At 28.6% G+C, this 23373-nt stretch overlaps 1 protein-coding gene across 1 annotated transcript in view; it reads left to right on the forward strand.

Moving 5' to 3' along the window:
- The window catches only part of LOC129972330 (inactive dipeptidyl peptidase 10-like), a 475818-nt gene that overhangs the window by 180767 nt on the left and 271678 nt on the right, over positions 1-23373 (forward strand). The gene's annotated exons all lie outside the window — the stretch shown is intronic.

Consider the following 23373-nt stretch of genomic DNA (forward strand, 5'->3'; position numbering starts at 1 on the left):
ACTAAAGGCATCATTTTGGGTTCGAATCATAGAAATTTCTCCAACAACGACTTAGTTCCATTGTCAGAATATTGTCTAGTATTTACACGAGTTCGAAAAGGGAATCTTAACGTCTTTAACGAACGCCTGGACAATTGCAGAATGTCTTAAACCAATTCCCTTTAGAAATAATTAATAGACACATGGACCCCTATTCGCAGACTTTCCGATATCCATTTTCTAAATTATTCAGAGAAGTCCAGACCTTGAAAATAGTGAGTAACATCAAATATTACTATCTCGCTATAAAATTTCATTGGTCTTCAATGCATGCATGCCTGGCTTTTGGCGTTGCTGCAAAATTCATAATATTTCGCCAAAATGTATCAGATCGTTGTGTTGGAATTTGGCGAGAAACCTTTGATCTTTTATTTTGATATTTAAGATAATGTAAGTTTTGTATATCACTTTAAAGGAATTTAAAATGATTTAAGTTAATTTTTAATTAAATTTATTTTAAGAATGTAGTAATATAGTTTAAGTTGTATTTTATACATATATATATTTCAATAATATTCATGTTTGATACATCATTATCTTCATTTTTAATTTTTTTTTTTTTTTTACTTTCTCGTATACGGGGTATAGAGAAAATACAGTAATCCTAAATTTTAATGGAATAGCGTATAGTTTAATTTATTAGATCAATGAGATTAAATGGAAATAAATATTAATTAAAAAGTGAGATAAATAATTTATTGATTTTTTTTGCGATATGAAAATTTTTACATTTACGATTGCAATTTTATATATTGCTAGAAAAAGTAAATTTCTTAATTTTTTTATTATTTGAATTCCCCCCCCCCTTGTGAGCAATTGAACGCTCGACAGGCAAATAATGTAATTTTGTCCCCAAAGATTCGATCTTAAGATTTCAATAACGACTCAGATTGCTATAAGATATACCATGCCAGAAGTACCATTTTGTTTTTTAAAAATTATTTCTATTGCCTTATCTGTGAGCAGGTTAATTCAAAAATGAAAGGAGCTAGACAAGTGAAATTTTGCATATTCTGTTTACATTGAAGATGTGAATTTATACTAAAATTTTGCCGAAATACATCAATAAGATAAAGTACTTATCCACAGTGTATTGTCGTATGAATTTTATTTTTGTATGGAATTTTAAATCATCAATTCAATCGCGTATTCAATATATTTGCTATGATATTAAAGGAATTATTAAAAAAATACAACAGCAAGGCGCATGAATTTGAGCATATGACATGTGCTAGCTATTCTGCAACTCTTAACACTCTAGTCAGTGTTTTATCAAATCGCATTTATTATTTATTAATATGTGTTAAATAGAACTTATATAACTTATGTATTCTGTATTTCAATTTTTATATTATTTCATTTTAGAGACTATAACATTCCGTCCTGTTATATAATAAAAAGAAAACAGAAGTTTAATTTTTAAACTGGTTATTTAATTGCTGAAATATGGGATAGTATAAATGTTGTTTTTCAAAACATTTGTGTTAAATAAATCGAAAGAAATCTAACAATTTTGTCCCAGACTAATACAAAAAATGAAATATAATTTATTTTCTATTATGATCTACAAACACAAAGCCAATTAGATTCTTATTTTAAAATAAATATCTTATTTTTAAAAACGAATAAGATAGAGCAAATGGAAGAACTAATTTCCCATTCGCAATGATATCTTCTCTTACTTAAATTGAGAACTGACTACTATGTCAATTCCCCAGCTGCAGACGAAAATTAATTTTTAATTTTATTAATTAATTGGGAGAATAGTGAGATAAATAATTTCAATGTTAATTTAGAAATGTTCCCAAAAATACAAAACATGGAAGTAAAGAGAAAATTTTCCTTGAAGAAAAATTTCGTAAAAGAAGATTTTTTTTCCCTGGAAATTTTATGCTTTACGTTCTTTGGTTTTAATTAAAACATTTTTAATCAAAGTAATTGAATTATTCCTTTTTTGTTTGAACAAGGTATTGCAAGGTAATGACCAAAAGCTGTCCCTGGATTAATTTCTTAATTGCATCTGTTGGAGTGAGGAGGTTCAATTTAAGCCTTTAATCTGTGTAAAAAGTTTTAAAATGCTTCCTTTTTTCCAATATAACTTTAAAATGATGATTTTATATTGAAGAGCTTTATACAAGATCACATAAAAATCTTCAGAAGGAAAAACCTTCTTTTTTAATCAAAAGCTTAAAAGAAGAGGAGCTACTTTAACGTGTTTTTATAATGAACATTTCACACTTTATTAAGAAAAAAGGGCGTTCTTTCATTGTGATTATCTTTATTTGTTTCAAAGTTTATCTTTATGAGCATAAAATAAATTTTTTATCTGAAGTAAGCAGTAATCAGTTAATTTTATTTGATTAAAAATAAAGCTGGTTAAAAATAACGCTTTTATAGCTTTAAATATCCGCCTTTCACGACTAGTTGGATCATTTAGATTACAGACAATATTTATATTCAGTTAAATCTCTTATATTATTTATCATGATTCGCTCAATGTGTATGATGACAGGAAAATTATTCACTCTAAAAAATGACCCCCCCCCAAGAAAAAAAATTTTAATATTCAATTGTTGTTGTTTCTTATGGCACTTGCCATGGATATGCGTTCGAAGACAGCCGATATATAAGCCTGAGGGTGAGCGCCTCTTGTTTCTATAGTAGCGCCATCTAGGGCCAAGAGAACGACTTAGCTACACACACGTCACAACCCTTTTTTACGGGGCGGACTTCATTCACACACAGATCGTAATTTAGACCTGAATCAGAGGAAGATCACCCCTGATCCAGTACCCCCAGTGGTATTACTCTCGACATGGAGGAGTTTGTGACCACGACAGATTTAACGCGCGTCAGCCACCAAGAACGCGGGGAAACTTCGGCCGGCTGGGTTCGAACTCGCAACCTAAGGGAGGCGAATCCGACTCTCTACCAACCAGGCTATCCCGGCCTATATTCAATTGTAACAGACATTAATGATGTTACACTATAACTGAAGTTTCTTATTCCTCAGTAATCACCTTTCACGACCATCTGGTTCCCCGTGTATATTGGTTAAATTTAATTCTCATTAAATCGTTTAAATATATCATGTCCATGATTCCTTCAAATTATCAGTTATTAAAAACATGATTGTCCTATATTTCATTAAGTCTTCTTATTAGGTGTATGAACTTTTATACTTTAATGTATTGTGTATATGAAACTTTCTCAAAAAAAAAACTTAAATGTGCTGTTTATTTATCTTCTAAATATTGTGGTATTGCCACTTTATTTTTTTTATTTGTCATATAAACTACCAGTTATATAACATAATACTGTCATATAATAAATACTTTTTATTTATCATTCAACTATGGGGGAAAAATCATGATTAATGATTATGAAAAAATTTGAAATTAATTGCAATCATTTTATAATCTATTATCAGGAAACTATGCAAAAATAATATTGTTAAAAAATTGAAAAAAAATCAAGGAAACTTTGCGTTACTAATAAATTGTTTATCATCAAAAAACAATTTTTAAATACTAAAGTGTTCCAAATTATTTTTGTGCAATAAAAGTTTTGGAAATTATCGTGAAAAAGGGCAAAATTCTACTTAATTTTTGATTAATTGAAATTTTAAAAAACTCACTCCGAAGTGACCATTTTCTTTCTCTAAGATATATATATGCCAAATCCGGTAATTCTAAGTCAAATAATCTGGTCTTTAAAGCACCAACAAAGGGCACTATCATCTTTATTATTAGCAACAGCACAGATGCAAAACAGAATGTTTCTTTCTTATCTTTGAACAATCGAAGAAAAGAACGCTATTGAATATTTCATAAAACAATGAATATGGTTTGTATTTCTGTCCAACAATAAAATCTATTATTGGAAATTTTAAAAATAAATAGACGTAATTCCAAATAAAATTATAAAACAATCAAATCATTTGGTATAAATAAAAAAGAAAATAAATTTAAAACACCTTATGAATTAATTATGTGAAATATTACTTTCAAGCGTTATTGCAAAAAAAAAAATTGGATTTTAAATTATTGATTATTTAAAATCATTAGAAAATCTGAGGTGCACATTTCAATTTTTCAAATTACAGCAGGGCCCAATCTGGTAGCTCTAGGTATAACTGTCTACTCTGTAGATCTATATCACATACACGCACTCATCTTTATTATTGATAGATATTATCTTACTGTTTCTCATAGCTTTTATTAATCAAAAACTTTCTACCTCTGTTTTTTATTTATTACAAAATGTGTAACTTTTATTGTCTGTTAAATATGATATATATAATGGCTTTTATCATTTTAGACTCATATATGAACGAAAGAGACTAAATTAGTTTTATCCCAAAAAATATGTGGTTCATATATAATCCTTTTTTACATTAAAAAAATCTCTTGGTTCATATATAATCATTAATTCATGGAATCCTCTCACTGATAATTTAAAGGCAATTTTCTACTGTATTCCCATATTGTTATTTAATCCTATAGTAGTAAATTATAAGCTTACTATTCAGCAGAAATCCGTGCTAGCGGCAGAAAATAAACTAAATGCGTCAATCATTGAGCAACAGATGTGGATTAACGTCTCTAAATTATGAAACCCAATTTTCAATCTCATTAATTGTGTCTGACAAGTCACTAGCAGACCGGACAAACTTTTTGTTTTCGTTGTCTACCTTTGTCACTGTTATTGACAATCTCATTTATACATTGTAAATATATATCTATATAAATCCATAACTAACATTGAAATATTTTCTAAAACCAATGTCCTGATATTTGTTATAACAATAACATCATATAGGACAGGCGCATGATTAGATACAAAGCATTTAACAGCATTTATTTTTAAAGTGTATTCCCATTTTCCAACTTGCTATTGTTGTACAAACCCATACAAACATTTGTGAAAATCTGAGTTAATCTCAGAATAACAGATATGCATCTGTATCAACGTATCTAAATTGTGAAACCCAATTTGCAATCTCATTAATTGTGTCTGACAAGTCATTGGTAGTCGAGACAAACTTTTATTTGTCATTGGTAACCATTGTCACTGTTACAGACAAACTCATTTACATATCGTCAATATATATATATATGCATATATATGTAATGATATTTTAATTCTAATTTCCCTTTAATTAATTTCCAAGATTTTATCTTAATTTAGCCCATAGTAACTTAATTCTAAAAATATTCTCTTATTTCGTGATCCAATTCCACTTTCGGTTTAATTAATCCCTTTGTAAAAATAATGCACCATCAGTATTACGTATCAAATGAAAGTGATATCTTCGGTGCCCTTGAAAAGATGTCAAAGTTCAACATATGTATTCCATTGGCGCGTGACCGGAAATCCTATGTTATATAAGACTAGTGATCATTTGTTTCGCGCTTCTTTCTTACTTCTGCTTTTGTGGTGCGCTGCGTCTGCTTGTAAAGAAATTGTTTTTCTGAGATGGATATTAAACAGAATTAAAAATACAATGTCTCTCGGATAATTAGGTACAAAACATTTAAAAGCATTTATTTTTAAAGTGTATACCAAGTTCCTATTTAGATATTGCTGTCTAAACGCATGCATATTTTTGTAAAAAAAACTAACTGCGTTAATCATAGAATAACAGATATGGCTTAACTTATCTAAATTATGAACCAAATTACAATCTCATTAATTGTGTCTAACAAAGTCATTGGTAGACAGGACAAACTTTTAGTTGTCACTGTTTTTGATAAACCCGTTTACACATTGTCAATATATATTGTTATTACAAACCTGTAATTTTGCTTCCCAGCATAACTAGTGTCATCGTAAAAAAAAAACCGTTGTAAGATCTGTCCTGTGCGTGCTGAGCTGACGACCATTTGGCGACGAATTTGGCGAGTTTGGCGACTAAATGGATAATACTGGAAAGTTCGAGAATTTTCACGAACCGTCCACTAATAACCGAGATACACCCAGGTACACCCAGGCCCTGATTGGTCTGGAAGATTCTAGCCCACCTCACGGAGCTATAAAAGACAGGCACTCTGAAGCTGCAGGGAAGTCGTGCGTGAGAGTAGTCGGAGTCGCCGACAAGTAGCAGAACTAGAGGATTAGACAGCGAGCAAGCTGTTGAACTAGCAATTAAATGCGCTGCGTGATTACGATTGATTGGCGGTGTTTGTAGAAAAAAAATTTGTAACAATATATATATAAATCCATATCTAACATTGAAATATTTTCTAAAATTAAAGTCCTCATATTCGTTATAGAGATAATATGGCTTTGGAAAGGCGGATGATTAGATACAAAACATAATAGCATTTATTTTTAAATTGTATTCCCAATTCACAACTTGACATTGCTGTACAAAACATACAAATTTTTACTTTACCTATTCGCAATCCTGCCATACCTTCTGTCCCCTTCGTGTACTAACCGAACGCAAATTGTTTATAGACGAGTGGACAGCTGCATGATATAACATCTCCATCAATATCGCAGTTAAAAAGCCAAAAACGACTTCCACTCCTATAACTCCCCAGGATTTCATCCACCCTGCCAAACAACGTACTGGTTTTATTTTCCAGACTTATGTACATTTGGGCAGAGCTGAATGGTAACAATCTTTACTGAGCACTTCTCGGGAGTTGCCGAAATGAGGTCATAAGAAATTCCAGATCGGTGGAGTTCCGCCTCATTTCCTTGCTAATAGTTCTTTTCATGGCTCTGATTGGCTCTTTAGTGTCAAAGGGAAGCCCAGCCAACCGGTGGAAGGGATTCGGGGATATTTATTTTGTGGCCAGATCGCCACTAGCCTGCTCACTGGAAGGGAAAGCGCCATGTATTAGTATCCTCTTCTCTATCGTCCCCTGGAGGAATTTCTCCGCGCTTTGTTATATTAAATTTGTGTTAACTGTTAAGTAGAGTTCCATAGGCGGAAGGGGGGTGGTATTAAAATGTTAAGTGTTAAGTTAATGTGTTTTACTTCGGGAAAATTGGGAACGGAGGATGTTACCTTCAAATGTTTCTGAGGGAGTTGCTTAAAATTATGTATAAATTGCTATAATTAACAGATTATCGTCAAAGAACTTGATATAAAAATTTCACAGAGGGGGCATCCAAATGTGAAGTGTTAGGCCAATGAGCTTACTTTCGGGAGGGGATGATGTTACCTTAAAATGATATTCCTAATACGTTATAGATTAGGAATATAGCTTAATATTCCTAATACGTTATAGATTAGGAATTTAGCTTAATATTTCTAATACGTTATAGATTAGGAATTTAGCTTAATATTCCTAATACGTTATAGATTAGGAATATAGCTTAATATTCCTAATATACGTTATAGATTGAATATAGCTTAATATTCCTAATACGTTATCGATTAGGAATTTAGCTTAATATTCCTAATACGTTATAGATTAGGAATTTAGCTTAATATTCCTAATACGTTATAGATTAGGAATTTAGCTTAATATTCCTAATACGTTATAGATTAGGAATTTAGCTTAATATTCCTAATACGTTATAGATTAGGAATATAGCTTAATATTCCTAATATACGTTATAGATTAGGAATTTAGCTTAATATTCCTAATATGTTATAGATTAATAATTCATCATCATAGTATATAAAAATTTCACAGAGAGGGGGGGGGGCATCCAAATGTGAAGTGTTAAGCCAATGAGCTTTACTTCGGGAGGGGATGATGTTACCTTAAAATGTTGTGAGAGAGTAGCTTTATAAAATGTTATTTCTTAACAGATTATTGTCATGGTTCGTTATATAAATATTTCACGGTGGATGGCTTTAATATTTGAAATGTTAAGTCAACTCTTTTCACCTGTCATCTGTGATAAGCGGAACTTCTTAATCTAGGTTTAGCGTTTATTTGATGTACATTGACGGGCAGTACAATATTGCTTTGTTAAATTTGTGTTATCAGATAAGTAAAATTTCATTGAGAATTTTATAAAACAGTAAAAGTTAAGCAAACCAGTTTCATCTCTTGTAGGAGAAGAATTTTAAAACGTTCCAGAGAAAATAACTTACCATGACTTAAAATAACTTATGCGATGTGTTACAGATAAACAGAAACTTAGTGTCATTTTTTTATTATAAAATTTGTATTATGATATATAGATATACTCTGGACTATGTTTTAAATTACAAGATACAAAAATAATCATCTGTGATTACCATATTAGCAGGATTTAAGTTATTTCATTGAGTTTTTGTTGTTAGAAATCCCTCGAAAAATATGTAGAAATTATCTGGGTGTAGTATTCATCCACGGATTCTGAAATAAACGAGTTTCATGTCCACCGTAGAAATGTTTTGTTCAAATATGTCGGGATGTTAAATGTTTCTTAATAGCAGTCTCCTGGAAAAATGTAAAAATCCATTAGGAATAGTAATGAACTTCGGATTGTGAAATAAATGAGTTTTATGACCAATGAATAAATGTTTTCTTAATATATGTTGGAGAGTGTGACTTAATATTTTGCCATATTGGTAATAATGGTATGTATATTTGATATAATGGAAAGTGTCATGTTGTCACGTTTTATTATATTAAATGTATGTTAATGGATAAGTGAAACTCCGCATTAAGAACATTTTAAAAGAAGTGTTAAATTGTAGATATTTTCTCTGATGAAGGAATTTCCTAAATTATTTAAGAGAAAGTCACATCACTATACATTGTGAGTTTTTGCAAAAAAAATAATACGTAGCATAATATTATGCAATATTCGTAATATTGTATACCATCGAGCAACATTGTGCAATATATTAACCCTTAAATGCACAGCGATATAGATATACATCTTATGTTTAAAACCTCATATAGCTTTATGTAACACCATTTGCATAGTGAGTTATTTTTATTTTAATTTTATCAAAACTCTTTTATAGTTTCAGTACACAACTAGAATTCTAGGCAGTTTATTTCTTTATCTCAGACTATTTTCGTTATTGGTACGCTGTTTGAGTGCAATTTCATTTCGACGGGTGCTACGAATTGCGATTATTTTTATAAAAAGTAATAAAAATACATACGAAAATTTGTTTTCGCATAGAAGTAAGGTAATTGTAACGAATAATATGTATATTTTTGCATATAATGGTAAATTTAGGCAAGAAAAATGTGACTTTTATGTGATGTCAAAATATATCAATATGCAAAATATTTTCTACATAAGTTCACTAACCAAAGAAGGTCGTTTCGTTACTGCCGTTTATGGATACTCTAAAAGAGTGTATTGTTCACTGGCCTGCATTTTGAGATGCTAGATTCCACTATGTAAGTATTCCACTATGTATGACCTCTATGTCATGTAGCAAATGCAATGTTTCTTAAATGCTAAAAATAATTGTTTCATGAATTTTCATGTTTTGTAATGCAATCAGAGGTACTCATTACATTACAAAACATGTTCGAAATATCATATTATTGTATGCAATAAATTTGTAAAACTCAAAAAGTGATTGTTCATGATGAAATAGAAATTCATTACTTTTTTTTAATTAACCCTTTCTAGGGCCGTGGGAAGTATGCTTCCCACCAAATTTATTAATCTTTGTATGAAATTATGTATGTTGGCTTAAGTTCTGACAAATTTTTTTAGTAAGTCAGAAACTTAGATGCTTCAGTTCTTTATCTCAGACAAAATGATGTGTCTTGATTTGTTACTTCATTATTAATGAACCAAATTAATTAATGAATCAAATTCAATTTATCTAAGAAGCTAAATGAATTCCTTTCCTTATTCTAATTTCAAGCCTAAAAATATTTTAGCATAATATGTCTAGAAAAAAAATGGCCCTTTAAAGGGTTAAAAAAAAATCTTATGCAGGTTTTTTTTTAATTTTTATTTTTTCTATTAATTACACCCATTTCCCAGTCGATTTCGAATTTTATTTATTAAATATAAATTATTTAAAATGAATTATCGCTAGCCAATGCACAATATTGTAATGATGTTTTATTCTAAAATGTTTAATACTTTTCGCGTTGAATTTAATATTATGCTGTGCAATACAATTTCTATTTTACACAGTTGAGATAAATATATAGAATCTATAATTAAATTCCCGATAAAACAGTTTTTCCAAACTTATCGAGTTTTAACCAATGAAGTAATCTTCTCCCCCCCCCATAATTTCCCATTACAATTGATTTTCCATTACAAATTATGATAAGGACGTTCACTGCATAGATATTCGATATTCCATGTGTCTTTTATAATATCTGGTTCTCTTCTAAACTCTTTCTAATTACGGTTAATATCTTTTTCTTTTATGCTTATTATAGCAGTCACTTTTCCATTAATTACTATAATACTTACTTTTATATTAAGATCCGCACCCAAATGGAAGAATGTCGGAATGAGTTACAATATACTATATGTCTTTTATAACATATTCTCATTATTATAAAGGGTGTCCCAAAATTAACGCAAGATTTGAATTTGCAACTATTCGTGCAGTAAAGTGTTGGCAACCTTATTTTTTAAAAAAAACTATTTGACAGCTGATAATTTAGGGTTATAGAAATGGAGCGTGACACGATAGAACAACCTGTTTTCATTATTGAACAATATTTCCAAACAATGAAAATCTACCGGCCACAGTTTGAAAATTTTAGAATTGGCTCCCTAGATCGTGTGATTTAATACCATTGGATTTCTTTTTATGGGATTATTTGAAGTCAAAAGTTTATGCCAACAAGCCCACAAGCATGCGTGTATTGAAAAAGAAATTAAAAACTGCATCAACGAAATTCAGCCACATTTATGCAAAATGGTCATGGAAAATTTTGACAAAAGAGCGCGTAAGTGCCAGCAAAGCCGTGGAGGCCATTTGCCCTATTTCTTATGCGTACTTTAAAATTCAATGAAACTATAACAATTTAAAGTAAAAAAAAGCTATTTTATTTAATTCAGATATTACGTTAACACGTTGTTTTATCGTGTAACACTCCAGTTTTACTAACCTTAAACTATCAGCTGCAATAGGCTTGCCACCACTTTACTGCACAAATGGTGACAAATTCAAATTGCGTTAATTTTGGAACACCCTTGGGCCGCGGTGGCCTTGTGGTTAGGTCTCGGCTCGTGAGCCGTAGAGTTTCAGGTTCGATACCCGATTCCATCGAAGAACCGCCGTACAAGGGGGTCTGTTTCACGTTAAATCCGTCATTGTCAAACGTCCTCCCACTGGTGTGGAGAGGGGGATGTCAGCTCAGGTGTCGCCCTCGTCATCTGACAACGGTTCAAAATGACGAGGTCCGTCCCAAAATATCCCTAGTGTTGCTTTAAAGCGGGACGTTAATATGACCTGATAAAAATGTTTCTTCCTATTATAAATTTGCTTTCATTTATAGTTTTTATTTTTTTAGAAAAAAATTAGGTCCGCAATGAATAATGAATTTTTGATTATTTTTTTGAATTGTTAGACTTTATTATATAATATTAATCCAACTGTATTGTTCTAACCTTTCAATTCCTCGCTTTTTTGTATGTATTTCTTGTGGTAGTACGAAGCACAAAATGCGTATGTGTGTATTGAATAAAAACAAGTATTCGCTTTGGACATCATTCTTTCTTCCGTTCGGGGTCAAATTTTAATATTAATCTATAAATTGGATGACAATTCTGCACTTAAATTATATAAATCTGAGATTGTAATTTATGTAAGTGTTATATACTTGAAGACAGGCAGACTGAGTCAAACCGTTTGTAAATTTCATCCATATAAATTGCGTTTGGTGTTAATAACAAAATGTTAATAACCACACATTTGTATTTATTCGTCATTTTTTAATTTACTCACATGGACAGATACACTGACCTCATCGACTCATTTCGTCGAAAATCTGGTGGATGTCTACATTTCCCACGCCAACACCAAATACTAAATTGAATGCATCTAACTCGCTGTGTATTCACTATATTTTAGACAGATAATTGTAATCTGCATATTAAGATAGCAAAAGCGCATTTAGTATTTAACCTGACACTATATGTTACAATTTACTTCATTTTAGCTATTTTTTAAAAAAAATTTGATTAACACAATAATTCATAAATAATAATATTTATTTAATATATTTTAATTTATAATTAATATTTAATACGTAACGCTTTTATAAAACAGTATTGATCAAACAATAAATGGTTTATTTATTTTATTAAATAATTTGGAGGCCGGGATAGTCTGGTTTGTAGGGTGTTGGATTCGTGTCCCTTGCATTGCGAGTTCGAACCCCGTCGGCCAAAGACACTCCGTGTGTGTGTGGTGGCTGGCGCACGTATAAATCTGTCGTGGTTACAAAGTCCTCCTTGTCGAGAGTAATACCACTGGGGATACTGGGTCAGGGGTGATTGTTCTCTGATTCAGGTCTAAATTACGATCTGTGGATGAGTGAATGAAGTCCGGCCAGTAAAAAGGGTTATGACGAGTGTGTAACTAAGTTGTACTATTGACCCTAGATGGCGCTACTGAAAAATAAGAGACATACCCTTGGCTTAAAATCACTGACTTCTGAAGACAGTAGGCTTGTTTATGACGTCATCAGAAACAACAACATTAAATAACTTAAATTTGAAAACCCTTTTCTCCTTCTTTCTTACTGTTAGTTATAAAGATTTACATATCTGTTGCAGAAAACTTTTTAAAAAATAAAAGTTCAGCATTCGATCTTACTTTCGATACTTTTTTTCAATATTAAATCTGACATTTGCGATTAGGAATCTAAATATGTTAAAAATTTGATATTTTTGCCAAATTATAAAAAAAAAATGTATTTAATATTCTTAATGTTTGGACAATTTCGATGTTAAAAACGTTAGCACTTTGTTTTAAGTCATTTTTTTGAGAAATTATACTGATTTTTATATTTGCATTTGCATACAATGTACTTCTCTTCTACATATTTAGATGTTATTTTCTCAAATGCTTATCTTTGATAAAATTTTCTTATGAAAATCTTCATAAGTTAAAATTTAATGCATATATTTTGTTCACATGGTATAGTAATGTCTGAATATGTTCTAGAGTTTCTGAACTGGAGAAGAAGTAATTCATTCATTTAGAAATATTTTATAATCGCTTTAGAGCTTCACAAAGTAAAAAAAAATCGAAATGTTCGTGCGGTGTATTAATCGAATCCGAATATTATTTAAAGAATGGACAGAACTATGGTTTATTTTTTTAGTTCAGGAACTAGACAATATAGTTCTTAAGCTATTTACAAACTTCACAGGACATCCTTTGATAAACCTCTAGAAGATTTTTGCTTTATACCTCTTTTTAAATTAAAAAAGTCCTTTTCTCAAATTTTTAAAACATTTATGGTTTATTTTAACAAGTATATTTTGGTTTCATACCTGTTTTTGTTTTCAATCGTTTTTATTCAAATATACAAAACATAACTATTTACGAAAGTTTTTTAAAAAATTCATACCGAACATAATCTTTTAAGTTAAATAAAAAATTCAATAAAATTTTATTTAGTCATTTATATTTAAAATTATATATATTCTGGTTTCATAGATGTTTTTTCATTCTTTTTATGCAAATATTAAAAAATATAATTATTTTCGAAAGTTTCTCAAAAAGTTCATACCGAACGTAATAATATACCTTAAATCAAACATTCAATAAAATTATATTTAATCAATTATATTTAAAATCATATATATTCTGGTTTCATAGATGTTTTTTCAATTATTTTTTATGTAAATATTCAAAAATATAATTATTTTCGTACGTTTCTAAAGAATTTCATACCGAATGTAATCGTATACCTTAAATCAAACATTCAATAAATTCGTATTTAATCAATTATGTTTAAAATTATATATATTCTTGTTTCATAGTTGTTTTTTCAATCTTTTCTAGACAAATATTCAAAAATATAATGATTTTTGAACGCATCTCAAGAAATTCATACCGAACGTAATCGCTACCTTAAATCAAACGTTCAATAAAATTATAATTAATCAAGAGCCGTTATTTAATCAAGTGCAGTAGAAAGACCACATTATGCGTACGCTGGAAAGACAAAGAATTGCTCCGAATTTATTTGATCTGGCGTCTTTCTTTTCAAGGTAAGATAAAGAACTTCCCAATCAATTTCTGCTTCAATAGCCAACTTCGGCAATTAAGGCTCCTCGGAACTTCTTTTCTCTTAGATTCGTTTCGATTGAGGCTTGGGCATTTCCATTGATTTAACCTGAATATAAAGTCCAAACCATTCTAATGGTTTTTCTCTTCTTGCTACAGTTTTTAAACTTACCTCGGACTATTTAGTTCCATTATTTCTTAGACCCATTTGTATTGTGATATGCATTTTAATTGTGTACAATGTTAAGCTCTCTATATTACATTTTCTTTTATTATATTAACTAGTCGCCTTCGACGACCTACTGTTCACTCGCATTAGTAATAGTATAAACTTGAGCATTTCCATTGATTTCACCTGAATATAAAGACCCAACCATTCTAATGGTTTTCTCTTCTTGCTTCAGTTTTTAAACTTTCCTCGGACTATTTAGTTCAATTATTTCTTAGAGTCATTTGTATTGTGATATCACTTTAATTGTATGCGATGTTAAGTTCCCTCTATCGCATTTTCTTTTACTATGATAATTAGCCGCTTTCGACGACCTACTGTTTTCTCATATTACTGATAGCATTAACTTGATCATTTCCATTTATTTACCCTGAATATAAAGCCCGAAGCATTCTAATGATTTTCTCTTCTTGCTTCAGTTTCCTCAGACTATTTAGATCAATTATTTCTTAGAGCCATTTATATTATGGTTTCATCCTATATGGACTTATGCGTGTAATGGATGCGTGCAATGTTAAACTCTTTTTATTACACTTCTTAAAATTATATTAACTATTCGCCTTTGGCGACCTACTGTTCGCTGACATTTGTAACAGCCTTAACTTTGCGAAATTATTTAAATGAACTGCATTTCATCACTCAAACTGAGAGTATTATTTTAAATTATACCTGCATATAAATCATTCTGATTGGATAATTACTCTCGCAAATAAACGAAATCAGCGAAATCGATTCATTTATTGAGGGTGGGGTGTGTTAAGAGTTTGTATTCCGATATATCTCTAAATATAATGGTGAAAAGAGGGAAATTGATAATTGATGGTTATTTGATCATTGATGAAATTGACCACGTATTTAAATGCCACAAACTTTCGAATGAAATAAAATTCACAAAATTATTATAGTTACTATGGTTGAGGACTTTTTTTTGTTTTTCGCTACATAAAATCCATAATGAAGTAATATTTTTAAGATAATTTCCAAAAATGGGGATTGAGGGGATAAGTGAGTATTAATGATTTATTTTAGGGTTCATAAACTTTTCTATAGAATAAAAATTGGTGACATCGATACAGAGATTATGGCTCGAGAATTTTTTTATGGTTTTCTTCCATAGAAAATACACTGTGAATTAATGTTTTTCAGATTTAACTCTAAAATGAGAAGTGGTGGGAATACTCTACTTTTGATTGCATATCTAAAGATCCTGAGAGTTCATATAAAATAAAATCTAGCGAAATCAGACCAAAGGTTGGAGGTGGGGTAATAGTTCTTTGACATTCCTAATTATTTTCCATATATAGATTTTTTTTCTGAGTAGAAGGAATTAAATTTAACTTCAATTAGACAGCGAAATAAAAAAAAAGTTACAATTTCCAGTTTTCCATCTGTCGGTACTTTCCAGAACTGAAAAGATAAAATTTATTTCTGCAATCAATGAAATTAACCTAATTCATTTAGCTAAAATTGAAAAATCAATTTTTTGACCAAAGAACTGCTATAAAGTAAATATTCATTGAATTTATAAGAATTAATCTTAATATAATAGTCCATTTTTTATATTTACAATTTTTTTTCATGAATGTGTTTTATTTTATAGTAGAAATATATACTTTTTATGTTGTTTAAATGCGATTCTAAGTATTTCTAAATATAATAAAAAGGAAAATAAATATTCAAAACTTTTTTTATAAAAAAAAATCTACCTAAGAATTCATGGTTATTTCTTTAAAATTTCATAAATATTTGATTTTCATGCTGCAAAATATATATATATATATATATATATATATATATATCTTTTTACAAAAATGATATAGAAAAAGATCTTGTATTTTATTTTTTTAAAAATATTGACTTTAATTCCAGCTTATTCTTTTACACTAATTTTAATTAATTTAATATTCTGTAAAAATGCGTCCACAACTCGTTCCTATTTTTGAAATATGTTTTTATAATAACATAAATTAAAATATTATCTTAAAAGTCTTAATTATTTCCCATGATTGATAATTGTATTAGAACTTCTTTCTGTTCTGATACTAATGATTCATTCTGAACATTTTCTTTACAAATATTTATTTACTTTTTATTAAAAAGAGTAATTCCTTTCTTTATTAATAGTTCATATTCATATAAAAAATATTTTAGTATTTTTAGGTAACTTTTTTCATGAAATCAACGGAATAATCTCAAAAAAAATGATGGTTATAATAACAAAATTGCTTTAAAAATTATTAATTCAGTTACTATTTTTTTTTATTTTGAATATTTTCCTCAGTGCAATTTAAAATTAAAAAAAAAAACTCTTGATTCGATCAAATAACTTCAATAAAACACCACTTCACCATGCAAAAGCGCATCGAATAAGAAAAAAGAAAATATTCTCGGTTGAAGTTAATTTATTCATTGCTTCTTTTTTCTTTTGTTATTATCTCTTTCCACAGGATATGTTCTTGTATCAAACTCGAGAAAACTGTTGACATGTTTTTTCCACAAAATAAAAAATACTTCATTAAACTCCCTGTATTTTATTGTAACAATAAGTTTACGAAATTGGAAGATTCCGAATTACATCACAGATTCGTTGTTTTTTTATTTTATTTTTCTAATATTACTTTGCTTTTTAATCAACAAAAAAAGCAGCTAAAGCCAATTTATAATTCTGCAGACGATAATTTTTAAACATGAATATATTCATGAAGTTTTATTTATTTTTTTACTAGAGCAGATGACTTTTCATTCTATTTTCTTCTTTTCTTTTCCCAAAGAATTGATGATCTCCAACTAAGGCATTTTATATGTATATTCTAAATATTAATATTTTCATGGACCTAATTTTAAGGTGCTTTTTTCTTTTGAAACAACAATGAAAAATGAAGTTCTCGATGAATATGCTAATTTCAAGATCACCTTCAGTTAAGCTCCTTAAGAAAGAAGAAAAAAAATTCGAACTTGTCAAGGAGGTGGTCTATAAAACTTTTCTTTGTTCACGGAGGAGAATTTTCTGAGTTTACATTGTACTCGAAAGCACTATAGATTACTCGAAGAGAGAACTCTTTTTTATTTGTTGCATTTATTGGTTGGGTGTTGTTTTTTTAGTATTTTTTTGTGTGACTTCTCGCTTATAAGCTATTCCTCAAACGAACTGCGAGGAAGGTTTAGATGTTGTTTGTATTCTTTGCAAGTCGAATCAATTCTTGTACCTGCAATAACCCTGTTTCATTATTGGGTTTGAAAGAATTTGAAGAAAAGACATTTGTTTCGTGTCTGAATACAAATCATGTCATTATTTTTAACCGTAAATATGTTTCCCTTTTTCTATTGTTTTTTCCCCCTTTTTCTGTTGTTTTTCCCCCTTTTTCTGTTGTTTTTCCCTCTTTTTCTGTTGTTTTTCCCCCTTTTTCTGTTGTTTTTCCCCCTTTTTCTTATTTTTTGCTTATTAAATATTGCAGAGCTAGAAACTTTAAAAAAATCATGAGAGATCAATTTTTTTTAGTAGATTATATATTACTGTCTTTAGGTAAAGTAATGAAAATTGCCATGTATCTTTTCCACTATTTTAGTCTTTTGGTTACCAAAATGAAATATCAACACGTAACCAAAACAATTCCAAATTCATTTATGAAAGTATTTAGTGAAATATTTTAATTATTCAATCAGGATTTGCACAGACATTGTATATTGCCATATATCAATTAAAATATGAAAATTGATTGCCATATATCAATTAAAAATATTAAAAATTTAATTGATTGCCATATATCAATTAAAATATGAAAATTGATTGCCATATATCAATTAAAAATATTAAAAATTTAATTGATTGCCATATATCAATTAAAATATGAAAATTGATTGCCATATATCAATTAAAATATGAAAATTGATTGCCATATATCAATTAAAATATGAAAATTGATTGCCATATATCAATTAAAAATATTAAAAATTTAATTGATTGCCATATATCAATTAAAATATGAAAATTGATTGCCATATATCAATTAAAAATATTAAAAATTTAATTGATTGCCATATATCAATTAAAATATGAAAATTGATTGCCATATATCAATTAAAATATGAAAATTGATTGCCATATATCAATTAAAATATGAAAATTGATTGCCATATATCAATTAAAAATATTAAAAATTTAATTGATTGCCATATATCAATTAAAATATGAAAATTGATTGCCATATATCAATTAAAATATGAAAATTGATTGCCATATATCAATTAAAAATATTAAAAATTTAATTGATTGCCATATATCAATTAAAATATGAAAATTGATTGCCATATATCAATTAAAATATGAAAATTGATTGCCATATATCAATTAAAAATATTAAAAATTTAATTGATTGCCATATATCAATTAAAATATGAAAATTGATTGCCATATATCAATTAAAATATGAAAATTGATTGCCATATATCAATTAAAAATATTAAAAATTTAATTGATTGCCATATATCAATTAAAATATATAAAAATTGGTTTCCGAAGGTATAAAATTTTTATTGTAACTTTTTTATACAATTTGTTATTTTTATATATTCATTTTTAATCGTTAAATTTCCAATTTAAAGGAGCTGGAAATAAGTTTTATAAAAGTAGACTTCAAAAAAAATAAAACTAAAGAATCGATTCAGTTGTTTTCGTTATTATTTCAGTATCATGTTATTAAAATAATGTAATTTCCTGTGTAGAGATATGCATAGCTGTATTATTTCTATATTGGCATTTCCGATACATTTATAAAAATAAATTCTTTATCTCGCAGCTGGTTGTGCTTGAAAATAGAATGTTTTTTCAATTTAATATAAAAAGCTTCTCTTTTTAGATATTTTCATGATACGTAAGGGTAGCACAATAATTTAACAGAACAAAAGCAAATTTATTACTTCTAAATTATAGAATAATAAAAAGGTAGTAATTTTTTCTATTATTACATCGATGTATCTTAAAAGGTTACGATATTTTTTATTATTTCAGGCGGGATAAAAATAAATTTCATTGATGTTTTTTATTAAATCAATAACATTCCATTGCAAATTACCTAACTGCCTTGAATCTAAATTTTCGGAAAATTGATTAATGTGACACTTTATAATTCGCTTCTTATTTTCAAACTGAGTTTTAAAATATGAATATGTATTCATGCTAACCTGCACTAATCCTTTAACAATAATTTTTGGATATGTTAAATAAATAAAAATAGTTTTCTGTGGAAACTATTAAAACTATTATCTTTAAATAACAAGATTGATTACTTATGATACTTTAATTCAATTTAGAAACCTGCAATTTAAGAATTTTTCTATGTTTTACGAAAACAACTACATTGTGACAAAATATGTGTTTTGGGATAGTGTAGCGGTTTTCTATTAAGTAACTTTGCCCGATTCTTTTCAGTATTTAATAATTTTTTTCTTTCATTTTCTTAATTATAATTTTCTTTAAATACCAACTGCTTTTTACTTTCTCGTATACGTAGCAAAGGGAAAGCATAGTAAACGTCAAAAAATTCGAACAAGAAATTTTGTCGAATCTCCAAGTTTTATAGACCTTTCTGAGTTTGAAAAACACATTTTTAGAAAATGTCCGTCTGTCAGTGACAAAGGTAACTCAAAAACACTTTGAGTTAGACGGTTGAAATTTGGTATTGTGGTGAAAGCATATAAGCCAATTAACAGCTACGCTACCCCCAGCAATTGCTTTTATATCGTGGTTATGTTACTGGACTGCGAACCACAAGGTCCCAGGTTCTATCCTCGCTCATACCCATCCGCTACAGTATACTGTCTTTACATCAAATTTGCAGATTTTTATCAAATTTTGTGTAAAATGTGTTCTAAGGAAGTCCGCCTGTCCGGCTGTCTGAATATAAGTAAACACGATAGTTTCAAAACGAAGACTGCTGGATAAATAAAATTTAATATCCAGATTTCACATCTATAATTTAGACATTTTTCAAATCTTCATCTAAATCCAACAAGGGATTGACCGTCTAATGATTTGTATTTTCAGAAACACGTAAACACGATAACTTAAAAACGCAATGACTTAAATATATCAAATTTGGTATGTGACCACATACCAAATTTGAAACATTTTTCCCAATTATTCATAAAGGACATCCATAACCAGCGGGAGTGGTCCCCTAAAAATTTTCTCGCATACTCTCTAATAAACTTGTGACGTCAGAGAAAACCTTGTATGGGATTGGCGTACAATAGTTACGAAATATTAACTTTTGGCGTGAGTTTATATAAATTGGATTTTGTGACTACGCCAAGCCAAAAGCTAATATTTCGTAACAAATATTCTTAACTAATATTTCGTTATCTAATTCTTCATATAAACTGTAAAAACAATAAATAGTACCACTTGGAAGAAAATTCCGCGATTAAGTACCTGATGAAACAATTGAAATTAATTGCGGCAATATGATGTGTTATTAGAAATTATGCGAAAGAATATTTTTTTTAAATACTTTCAAAGTTTATTAAAATTTTCATTGAAACTACATTAATATCATTAAAGAGATATATTTTTGAATTTTGTGATGATGTTAAAATTATTTTTATTCTATATCTTTTAGTTACCCTGAAAAAACGTGAAAACATCCCATAGTTTTTAATTAAATAAAATTTTAAAACAAAAATATGTTTGGCAGGCATATTTTTATCCACCAAAGTTGTGTATAAAATTTAGTTTTTTTGGGTCAAATGGTCTGTTCTTTGAAACGTCGGCCCAAACACAAACATATTCTCTTTTATTAATAGTAAATATATAAACTATTCTCTAAAATCCTAAAATCTTTAGCCTAAATCTTTAAATTGCTTTCTTAACACCATTTTATATACATTTGTCAACCAGCCCATCACAGATGTAGTTAGGAAACTTATATAAAAACAAGAAACCATCTCCAAATGACTGTTCCTGAACTTTTCTATCGATTTGGTCATCGTGATTCCTGTAAAACAGGGTCGTTATGAAATAATCAAAGGGAATTTATTTGAAATAGATGCGATTTTGATTACTTGGCCCAAACGATGATTGGTGGGTTGGCTTTTATTTAGAAAGCTTAATCATCTCTGAATATCGAAGGTCAAATGTACTTTTCTTTAGCGTTTTTCTTTGATGTTCCTTCTTTTCTTTTTTTTCTTCTTTGCCATCGTTATTTGGGCAAGGAAAACGAGAAGAAATGACGTGTATGATGCAAATGTCAGATCGATGAAGTTTTTTTCGTTATTCACGCATCAAGTGACGCAATGGAAAAAAGGAACGCAGTTGAGTGGTTTTAAATGATTCGAGGTTCGAAGGTATCATATATTTGCACAAAGAATGCAGCAACTTATGACATTTATTAAAACAAAACATGATTTATAAATGGATCATAGAGCTGAAAATGAAAGACTTTATTTGGTACATAGTTGAAATGGCAGTACTTTCAAAATGGTGAAAATGTTAGCAAAGCTATAGAATAAAAGAAATTGAAATTGCAAATAATTTTTAGATCGATTTCTTGTGGATAAACTGCCGTCGTAAATTTTATTATTTTATTATTTTTTTTATTTCTAGTATACAAAGAAGTATATAAGTTAAAATCGCCAAAAAACTCGAACTCAAGAATTTCTACGTTTTAAACATCTCTGATTTCGGAAAATACATTTATGGCATTATGTCGGTCTATCTTTCCGTACATTTGTCTGTGAAAACGATAATTCAGAAAAGCATTGGGCTAGACAAGTTGTCAGCAACTTATTGCAGCGGAAGAGTCAAAAGCAACAACAATTTACAAAAATTTCCAGTTTTTAAAGAGCCACAACAAATTTTCGATTTAATATTATAGTATGTGCTTACATATATTTTATTTAATAATTAACGGCTACATATATTTTATTTACATATATTTTATTTAATAATTAACGGCTACATATATTTTATTTACATATATTTTATTTAATAATTAACGGCTACATATATTTTATTTACATATATTTTATTTAATAATTAACGGCTACATATATTTTATTTACATATATTTTATTTAATAATTAACGGCTACATATATTTTATTTACATATATTTTATTTAATAATTAACGGCTACATATATTTTATTTACATATATTTTATTTAATAATTAACGGCTACATATATTTTATTTACATATATTTTATTTAATAATTAACGGCTACATATATTTTATTTACATATATTTTATTTAATAATTAACGGCTACATATATTTTATTTACATATATTTTATTTAATAATTAACGGCTACATATATTTTATTTACATATATTTTATTTAATAATTAACGGCTACATATATTTTATTTACATATATTTTATTTAATAATTAACGGCTACATATATTTTATTTACATATATTTTATTTAATAATAACGGTTTTTATTAAATAAACGGCTTTAAATACAGAATAATCTTTATTCATATAAAAACACAAATATAGATAGTTACATCAATTTGAGCATTGGCTTTGCATGTCTTTTGAAAGTTTGATTAAATCTGGCTTATAGCTTGTTGATTTAAGTTTCAAACACAACTCTAGATTTTTATTTGTTAGTTGGTTTCTAAATTTACTTTTTATTACATTCATTTCAAGAGAACGCTTGCTCACACGAATTTGTCGACCCGAAGATCGTCAGCACTCCATATGCCAACTTCATCACCTCACTGTAGCATTCTGGAAGACTGTTCCATGCGTCGAAAATGAGGGCCTGAACTCGCAGAATTTCCATTAGAGCTGTCCATTTGTCCATGCATGTCTGGACCACCAACTCTTTTAATTTGCTCTTGAGTTCTGTGAACTTGCCATTCCACAAGTCTTTGGTTTTCAAATCCAGCAATTGCATTTGAAGCGATCAAGCATCCATTCCAAATGTCTCAATGTTGATCTCATTTGTATTTGCTATGAGA

The sequence above is a fragment of the Argiope bruennichi genome, chromosome 6 (genome assembly GCF_947563725.1).
Source record: "Argiope bruennichi chromosome 6, qqArgBrue1.1, whole genome shotgun sequence".
Taxonomy (NCBI): domain Eukaryota; kingdom Metazoa; phylum Arthropoda; class Arachnida; order Araneae; family Araneidae; genus Argiope; species Argiope bruennichi.